Source organism: Hipposideros armiger, unplaced genomic scaffold, assembly GCF_001890085.2.
Source record: "Hipposideros armiger isolate ML-2016 unplaced genomic scaffold, ASM189008v1 scaffold_619, whole genome shotgun sequence".
NCBI lineage: Eukaryota > Metazoa > Chordata > Mammalia > Chiroptera > Hipposideridae > Hipposideros > Hipposideros armiger.
Window position 1 is genome coordinate 1,078,639 of NW_017731969.1, and position 9,121 is coordinate 1,087,759.

Consider the following 9,121-nt stretch of genomic DNA (forward strand, 5'->3'; position numbering starts at 1 on the left):
CTCAGTGGCAGCTCAACTTGGGCACAGCTCACTGACCCATGTGGGAATTGAACTGGCAACGCTGTTGCTCAGAGCTTGCGCTCGAACCAGCTGCATCACCCTGCCAGCCCCTACATTTCAGCTTTTATCCATAATGATGGGCTTCTCATACCTGATTAAATGGACTTTATTATCAGATGTAACATTGTTAATATGGCCCTGGTTGTACAATTGGTTTATCCAATTTTATATCCTTGCAAAAATGTGGGTTGATTTTCTTTAAACATATGCAAACAACTACATTACCTTGAAAGATGAAATTATTTGTAATAACATCTTTCCACAATGCTAAGCACTTGTGTAGATAGGGCCAATTTATATCTCTCATATTTTCAGCAGAGTCATTATAGATTTTGCTAGAGATAATATCTATAAATATGGTTTAGTTATTTATTGATTCATTATAAGCAGAGTTAAGTTAAATTCAAGATCAATCCAATGTTCTTTGTCAAGGAGTAGTTATTCTAAGCTTTGCGCATCATAAAAGCATTAACTTGTATCTCAATTTTTAGAATCATTATAATATTTATAAATAAAAAGTTCCTCTGATGATTTGATAGCCTCCTGATTTGACACAGGATCCTTCTCCAGAATTCTGAAAGATCAGATGGAAAAATACTGTTGAAAGAATTTCATTTCAATTTCCACAAGTAAACTTGTTAAATTGAAAGTTAGCAGTAGGTCAAGAAGCAAGGGAAAGAACTTCTTCCTTTATAAGAAAACAGGCATCTGAAAAAAATTTTCAATAATATTAAAAAAATAAATAAACACAACTAGATGTCCTTCATTACAGTTTCATTTCATCCTGTTAAAAGCATGTCTATTCTAGCAGATGTAGGGTTAGATGTCATAAAAGGATTCTGGAAATCCTGGCTGTACTCCTGATTCAGTCTCACAGGTGTCTGCTGATGGTGCCAGTTTACATGGGAAAGCCTTTATCCAGGAATCTGTTTCCTGAAGTATCAAGAGCTTAGAGTAAAGTCTATCCACTGAAACTCTTTGACTCTCCTTTGTAAAGACCCAATTTCTGACCTGCAGCTACCAGCTGAACCTTCCAGAAAGCAGAAATCACCTATTGATGACAGGACTGAATAGTGCCAGTGAATTCACTCCAGACTAATACTACCTAATTAGAAGAAAGTAGAAAGAAGAAAGTAGAATGTTAGGGCATATTGTATAATTATCCCAAGAGGGTTGGATCAATGTTTCCCCTGAGGGCAAGAACAGATTATGAACACAGAAGACATTAACTAATCTCCATCCTTTTATAGTTATAGTGATAACATTTAACCCACAAAATTAATCTATGCAAGGTTAAGCCCCTATTTTTTTTATAGTTTTTCTCACATCATAAGTTCAAAAACCAGGAAAGTTGTAATACATTAGTGTTGTATCATTAAAAAAATTGAAGCAGGGTCGGCCGAGTGGGGCGTTGGTTAAGAACTGGCTTGGGGTGCCAGAAGGCCCCAGTTCGGATCCCACATATGAGGGCCAGTGACACTGCCCTCTACAGCTAAGATGCTGAACAACAGCTTAACCTGGAGCTGGGCTGGCAACGGCAGGTGGGTTGCCATGGGCTACCCTGTGTAGCCAGCAGCCAGTGTGAACGGCCAGCAGCCGCTGTGAGTGGCTGTCTAGAAGCCAGCGACTGATCTGCCTTGCCTGGGAAGAGCGCAATGATGGTGTCAACTTGGGCCAGTGAAGCAATGTCTTCCACAACTAGACTGAAGAACAAAAAGGATAGCAACTTGTCTGTTCCCCTTCCCCCAATTTCCCAATTTAAAAAAAAAATCTTAAAAAAAAATTGAAGCATATCAAATATACTTATAATTTCTAGCATCTTTCCTGCTTGTACATTTCCTGTTGTGGGTTACAAGGTAAGAGAGTAAGCCTTTGGTGCTTTGGTCACCTAGGAGATGACAAGAATAATTTTGAATGCATAAGAATCTTGACAGTTTTTTATTTTTCTGAATTTAAGATCTGATCTTACGAAAAGCACCATACAAAATTTTGTCAGAGATCCTGGTCATGTGATTAAGATAGGTGCATAATTGCTTAAGATAAAGGAGTCATTGTAGCTTATTAACCATAGTGAAATCAAGATATTAAAAACTGAATATGGGTGGGATGGCCAAGTGACTCAGTTGGTTAAGAGCGTGAGCTCTGAGCAACAGAGTGGCGAGTTTGATTCCCACATGGGCCGGTGAGCTGCGCCCAAACTGAGCTGCTGCTGAGCTGCCAACAGGCGGCAGCATGGCTCAGCTAGTGAGAGCACGTGCTCCTAGCAATAAGGTTGCTGGTTCGACTCCTGCATGAGATGGGGAGCTGCGCCTCCCCCGCCACCCCCCCACCCCCGCAACTAAGATTGAACATGACACCTTGAGCTGAGTGGCCGCGAGTTGCCAACAGGCGGCTGGATGACGACTGGACTTGGAACTGAGCGAGCTGTGCTCTCCACAACTAAGACTGAAGGGAAACAACTTGGCTGTTCCCTTTCCGCAATTTTCTAATAAAATATTTATAAAAAAATAAATATGGGAACTTAATCAAGGATGTGAAGGACCTATACACTGAAAACTTTAAGACATTTTAAAAGAAATTGAAGAAGACACAAAGAAATGGAAAGATATTCCATGTTCATGGATTGGAAGAATCAACATAGTTAAAATGACCATATTACCCAAAGCAATATACAGATTTAATGCAATCCCCTCAAAATCCCATTGGCATTTTTTAAACAAATAGAACAAAAAATCATCAGATTTGTATGGAACCACAAAAGACCCTGAATAGCCAAAGCAACCCTAAGAAAAAAGAATAATGCTGGAGGTATCGCACTCCCTGACTTCAGCTTGTACTACAGAGCAACAATAATGAAAACAGCATGGTATTGGCAGAAAAACAGACACACAGACCAATGGAATAGAATTGAAAACCCAGAGATAAACCCACATAAATATGGACATATAATTTTAGACAAAGGAGTCAAAAACTTACAATGGAGAAAAGAAAACCTCTTCAATAAGTGGTTCTGGGAGAACTGGAAAGCGACGTGCAACAGAATGAAACTGCGAGGGCTGACAATTAAGTTTGTGAACTCATCCTAGAAAAAGTGCTACATACCTCATTGTTGGATATCACTATGGTCACCTTTGAAGTACTCCCCTTGGGAAGCTATGCATTGATGCCAGGGTCTAGTCCACCCTTCAAAGCAATTTTGGAACTTTTTTTCCAGAATGGCCATCAGAGTTGTTGTATTATCCTTGATGTCCTGAATGTCATCAAAATATCTTCCTTTTAATATTTCCTTTATCTTCGGGTAAAGAAAGAAGTCATTGGGGGCCAGATCAGGCGAGTAGAGAGGGTGTTTCAATACAATTTTTTGTTTACTGGCTAAAAACTCCCTCACAGATAGTGCCGTGTGAGTTGGTGCATTGTTGTGATGCAAGAGCCATGAATTGTTGACGAAAAGTTCAGGTTGTCTAACTTTTTTACACAGCCTTTTCAGCACTTTGCAAGTAGTAAACTTGGTTAACTGCTTGTCCAGTTGGTACAAATTCATAATGAATATCTGATATCAAAAAAGATTAGCAACATTGTTGCAACGAGTTTGCAAACTTAATTGTACCCCCACCCTCATAGATTATCTGTCACTATGTACCAAAAGTAACTCAAAATGGATGAAAGATCTAAATGTAAGACCTGAAACAATAAACTGCGTAAAAGAGAACATAAGTACTAAACTAATGGACATTGGCTTCAAAGAGAATTTTTATGAATTTGACCTCAAAGGCAAAGGAAGTAAAAGCTAAAATAAATGAATGGGACTATATCAAACTAAAAAGCTTCTGCACAGCAAAAGAAACCATAGACAAAATAAAGAGGCAACCAACAGAATGGGAGAAGATATTTGCAAACAACGCCTCTGATAAGAGGCTAATATTAAAAATATATAAGGAACTCACACAACTCAACAACAATAAAACAAACAATCCAATTAACAAATGGGCAGAGGACCGGAATAGACTTTTCTCCAAAGAGGACATACAGATGGCCAATAGACACATGAAAAGATGTTCAACATCACTAATCATCAGAGAAATGCAAATAAGAACCAGAATGAGATATCACCTCACACCAGTTAGAATGGCTATCATCAACAAGATAAATATTAACAAGTGTTGGAGAGGCTGTGGAAAAAAAGTAACCCTCATACACTGTTGGCGGGAATGCAGATTGGCGCAGCCACTATGGAAGGCAAGGCAGCGTGAGATTCCTCACAAAATTAAGAATAGAATTACCATATAACTCAGCAATACCTCTCCTGAGTATGTAACCTACAAATCTGAAAACATTTATCCGTAAAGATATATGTGCTCCAATGTTCATTGCAGCTTTATTTATGGTGGCCAAGACATTAAGACAGCCAAAGTGTCCTTCAATAGATGATTGGATAAAGGTGTGGTATATATACATATTGGATTACTATTCTGCCATAAGAAAAGATGAAATAGTGCCATTTATGACAACATGGATGGATCTTGAGATTATCATGCTAAGTGAAATAAGTCAGACAGAAAAAGTCGAGAACCATATGACTTCACTGATATGTGGGAAATAAAACGGAAAGCAACAAAGGATTAAGACAAACAAATAAAGAAACAAAAACTCAGACATAGACAATAGTTTAGTGGTTACCAGAGGGTAAGAGAGACAGGGAGTGGCAGATGAAAGTAAACAGTGTCAAATATATGGCTATGGAAGGAGAACTGACTCTGGATGGTGAACACACAATGTGATATATAGATGATGTATTACAGAAACCTATGTAATTTTAACCATTGTCACCCCAATACATTTTAATTAAAAAAATCTAAATATGGTAGAAGATAGCTCTTCATAAGCAAACTTCTGTAGTTAAAAAAAATAATTTAAGGGCCAACCGAGTGGCTCAGTTGGTTAAGAGCTCACTCAAAAGTTTGAGCTCTGAGCAACAGCAGTTTGAGTCCTGGCCCAAGCTGAGCAGCTGCTGAGCTGCCAACAGGTGGCAGGATGGCTCAACTAAAAAAAAAAAGGGGGGGGGCAAAAAAAAAAATTAAGAACATGACAAAGTCAGCCCAGTAAGGATTCACAAGTCTGCTTTCTTTCTCTTTTTTATTTTTTATTACAAAAAATTTTTTTTAAAGATTTTATTGAGGAATTGGGGGAGGGAAACAGTGTTGGGGAATTGGGAAAGTAAAACTGCGGGGAGGGGAACAGCCAAGTTGTTGTCCTTCAACCTTAGTTGTGGAGGACACAGAAAGCTCAGCTCCAAGTTCAGCTGCACCACTCAGCTCAAGGTGCTGTGTTCAATTAGTTGCAGATAGGCATAGCCATCATCCCACACAGGAGTCAAACCAGCAGGCTCATTGTTAGGAGCTCAGGCTCTATCCCCTGAGCCACCTGGGTGGCAGATCAGATCAAGGTGCCGAGTTCAGTCTTTATTTGCTGGTGGACGTAGCCCACCATTCAAACTGGCAGCTTTGTTGTTAGGAGCATGTGCTCTCACCAGTTGAGCCATCCTGTCACCTATTGGCAGCTCAGCAGCACCTCAGCTCGGGGCACAGCGTCACTGGACCATGTGGGAATTGATTCTGGTGACCCATTGCTCAGAACTCGCACTCTTGGGCAAGCTTTTAACCAACTGAGCCATTCAGCCTGCCCTTTCTCTTTTATAAATCTTATGTATAGCTGCACACTTAGAAATTGTCCAGGTGTTCAAAGAATAGTCATTAAATAACTCAATATTAGTTTGAGGTCCTAAAGTGGAACAAGAATCTTGGGTAGTATGTGTTTAAGTTGGCAATATAGAACATCAGAATCTTATTTTCACAGAGGGTGTCAAAAAAACATATACAAAAAAAATGTAAACACATTTTAAGAAAGGAAGAAGCCATTAAAATTGTAATACTCAATATATACTGATAACAAAAGATGAATACAAGTTATATTTGACTTCTGCAATTACAAGAGGTACTCAAAGTGGTTATCGTCAGCATCCAGACACTACTGATTACGGCAAACTACTACTTGAGCAACATTGACCAAAGTGTCCACTTGTATATATTTTTTGGTACCTCTGGTATTTCTAGGTTGACAGGTTTTTTTTTCCATCTTTTAAAGATTTTCTATTGGGGAATTAAAGAAGGGGAATAGTGTTGGGGAATTGGGGAAGGGGAGCAACCAAGTTGTCCTTCAGTCTTAGTTGTGGAGGGCGCAGCTAGCTCAGCTCCAATTCCAGTTGCCATCCAGCCATCCATCAGCAGCTCAGCTCAGTGGCAGCTTAGTTCAGGTGCAGCTCACAGGCCCATGTGGGAATCAAACTGGCGACCCTGTTGCTCAGAGCTTGTGCTCTTAACCAACTGAGCCACTCTGCTGGCCCTGGCAGTTATCTTTTATCAGTACTTTAAATATGCGATTCACTGTCTTCTGTTTGAGAAATCAGCAGTCAGTTTTAATGTTGCTTCTTTAAAGGTAGTGTGTGTTTTTTTATCTAGCTGCTTTTAAATACTTTCTCTTTGAGTTTGGGTTTCAGGAGATCTGCTGTAGTGTGCTGGGGATTGATTTTCTTTTTATTTATCCTATTTGGGGTTCACAGAGCTTCTTGGATTTGTGGATTTGTGTTTTTCACCAGCTCTGGAAAACTTGTAGCTAGTATATTATATCTTCCAACATTGCTTCTGCCCTATTTTCTCTCTCCTCTTCTTTGGGGACTCCAATTCCATGTATGTTAGACCTTTAGATTTTGCCCCACATTTTTCTAGTGCTTGTTTCTTTTTTTTCAGTTATTTTTCTTTTGGTGCTTCAGTTTGGATATTTTCTATTGGCACACCTTTCGGTTAGCTAATCCTTTTTTCTGTTGTGTCTAATCTGCTGTTAAATCTATCTAGTAAGTTCTAAATTTCAGATATTGAAATTTTTAGTACTAGAATTTCCATCTGAATCTTTTTACACTTCCAGATATTTAATAAATGTATTCATCTTTTCATCCATTATCTCTATCTTTTCTTCTATTTTCTTGAACATAGAACTTATAGTTATTTTAAAGTCTTTGATAACTCTAATATTTGGATCATTTGTGGGGCTGTTTCTAGTATCTGTTGCTTCTTTTGTTGTTTTGTCATATTGTTCTTTCGTCAGCATATTTAATAATGCTTGATTGAATGCTGGTCATTTGGTATAAAAATTGTATATATTTTAGATAATTTATCTTCCTTCAGAAGAGGTTCAATCTTTCCTATGCTACACTAATTGAATTGTCGATGCTCACCTTAGTACAGCTAGGAACTGTGCTAAGTCAAGGCTGGGTTGCAGTGCTAATAGTGCTTCGTCTACCTCCGGTTCACCCATAGCCCTTCCAGGTTTTTATCTGAGAATCTGGTATCTACCCCAGGGCTCTTCTTTGGTGAATCATAAACGCTAAGCTTCACCTGTGATACCATGGTAAGTTCCATTTTGTTTTTCAGAGATGTTTTGCTTAGGTTTTCAGTCTCCTGCATTACATAGTGTCTGACGGTGGGGAACATGTGTAATGGCCACCATAACAAGAAGGTATCTTCAGACAAAAGAACAATGTGGCAACTCCATAGAATATGACAGAATTTACTATAAAGTAGTTTACTTACAAGAAAATAGGTCAGTGAGACACACGACCCAGCAGTTTTGTGCAAATTAGTCTTGCTAACAGACCCTTGTTACTGTACTTTTTTGCAGTTTAACTCAGGTACTAATGATTGACAAGACAAAGGGACAAAAACTGTAGTAATGCCAGGAGCCATACCTCTTGTGATAGACCAATGTTTATAATCGATACTATCACCAGTTTGATATTTATCTCAGTTGCCTTGCCATCTGGCAGTTACTAACAAAAGTATTTATGGCTACATTTTAAGGAACACAGATAATCATCAACTAGAATGCTATGATATGCTTGCTAAGAACACTGAGGTTGGGAAGGGCCTTAATGCCAACTGTCTGGGATAATTTCTGACCTGTGACTTGCTAAAAGCAACAGGAAGCATCCAGCAGCCACCCATATCCTGCCTTTTAAAAACTATTCTCCCATAGACATATAGATCAATGGAATAAAAATAAAAGTCCAGAAAGAAACCCTCAGGTTTATGATCAATTGACATTTTTTAAAACTTTATTGGGGAACAGTGTGTTTTTTCCAGGACCCATCAGCTCCAAGTCAAATTGTTGTCCTTCAATCTTAGCTGTGGAGGGCACAGCTCAGTTCCATCCAAGTCCAGTCACCAGTTTCAATGTAGTTGTGGGGAGGCGCAGCCCACCATCCCATGCGGGAGTTGAACTGGCAACCTTGTTGTTAACAGCATGCACTCTAACCAACTGAGCCATCAGGAAGCCCACTGGCAGCTCAGTGGCAGCTCAGCTCAAGTCATTGTTTTTAATCTAGTTGCAGAGGGCGCAGCTCACTGGCCAATGTGGGAATTGAACCAGCAACCTTGTTGCTTAGAGCATGCGCTCTAACCAACTGAGCCACCCAGCCGCCCCAGATCGATCGATTTTTGACAGGAGTTTCAAGACAATTTAATGGGGAAAAGAATAGTCTTTTCAATGCATGGTGCTGGGATAACTGGATATTCACATGTAAAAGAATAAAACATCTTATACCTCATATACAAAAATTAACTCAAAATGATCAAAGACCTAATTGTAAGAGCCAAAATCATAAAACTCTTAGAAGGAAACAGAAGTAAATTATCATGACCTTGGACTGGGTTATGGTTTCTTAAATATGGCACCAAAAGTACAAGCAACCAAAGAAAAAGATAGATTGGACATCATCAAAATTAAAATATTTGTGTTTCAAAGGACACCAAAAAGAAAGTGAAAAGACAATACACAGACTGGGAGAGAATATTTGTAAATTATATATCTAGTACGAGTCTAGTATCTAGAATATATAAAGAACTCATAACTCAACAACAAAAAGAGAAATATCCCAATTTTAAAATGGAAAAAGGATTTGAATAGACCATTATCCTAAGGAGACATACAAATGGCCAAGAAGCACATGAAA